Below are 871 nucleotides of genomic sequence, written 5' to 3'. Positions count from 1 at the left end.
GTCTCTACGAAAAATACAAAAATTAGCTGGGTGTGGTGGTGCATGCCTGTAATCCCAGCTACTTGAGAGGCTAAGGCAGGAGAATCATCTGAGCCCGGGAGATGGAGGTTGCAGTGAGCCAAGATCTCACCACTGCACTCAAGCCTGGGTGACAGAGCAAGACTCCATCTCAAAAAAAAAAAAAAAGCATAAAATAAAAAATTAAAATTAAGTTATAGTCATTATCTAAAGATAAATAAATAAAAACCACAGCATGGGGCTGGAGACGCTAACTGTCTTCCCTGGAGGAGCATGCAGGAGCTCTCTCTCTGACTTTGGAGATGTCCAACCTGGCTCCTTCAACTACTAAATGTGGGAAGCTTCCAGAAAGGTGGCTTGATGGGAGTCCAGAGAATGGGGTCCAGGCCCATCTCAGCCAGGAACTTAAAGTAGGATTCTAGAGAACCTGCAGAAGTCAGTTTAGGTCTCTGTACTTTATTTTACACCTTAAAGAATAGATGGGCTGGGCAAGGTGGCTCACATCTGCAATCCCAGCACTTTGGAAGGCCAAGGCAGGAGGATTGCTTGTACTCAGGAGGTTGAGACCAGCCTGGGCAACATAGTGAGTCCCATCGCTACAAAAAATAAAAATTAGCTGGGCATGGTGGCACATGCCTGTAGTCCCAGCTACTCAGGAGGCCGAGGCAGGAGGATTGCCTGAGCCCAGGAGGTCAAGGCTGCAGTGAGTTGTAATCATGTCACTGTACTCCAGCCTGGGCAACAGAGCAAGACTCTGTCTTAAAAAAAACGGATAGAAGGGTGTCTCACAAAGTACACGAGTCCAGTCAGATGTGACTAGTTTCTACAGCAAAGAGGAGGTTCATGGGGAAGC

The sequence above is a fragment of the Mandrillus leucophaeus genome, unplaced genomic scaffold (assembly GCF_000951045.1).
Source record: "Mandrillus leucophaeus isolate KB7577 unplaced genomic scaffold, Mleu.le_1.0 Scaffold319, whole genome shotgun sequence".
NCBI classification, from domain to species: Eukaryota; Metazoa; Chordata; class Mammalia; order Primates; family Cercopithecidae; genus Mandrillus; species Mandrillus leucophaeus.
The sequence above is the reverse complement of the archived record's forward strand: the minus strand, read 5'-3'. Positions refer to the sequence as shown.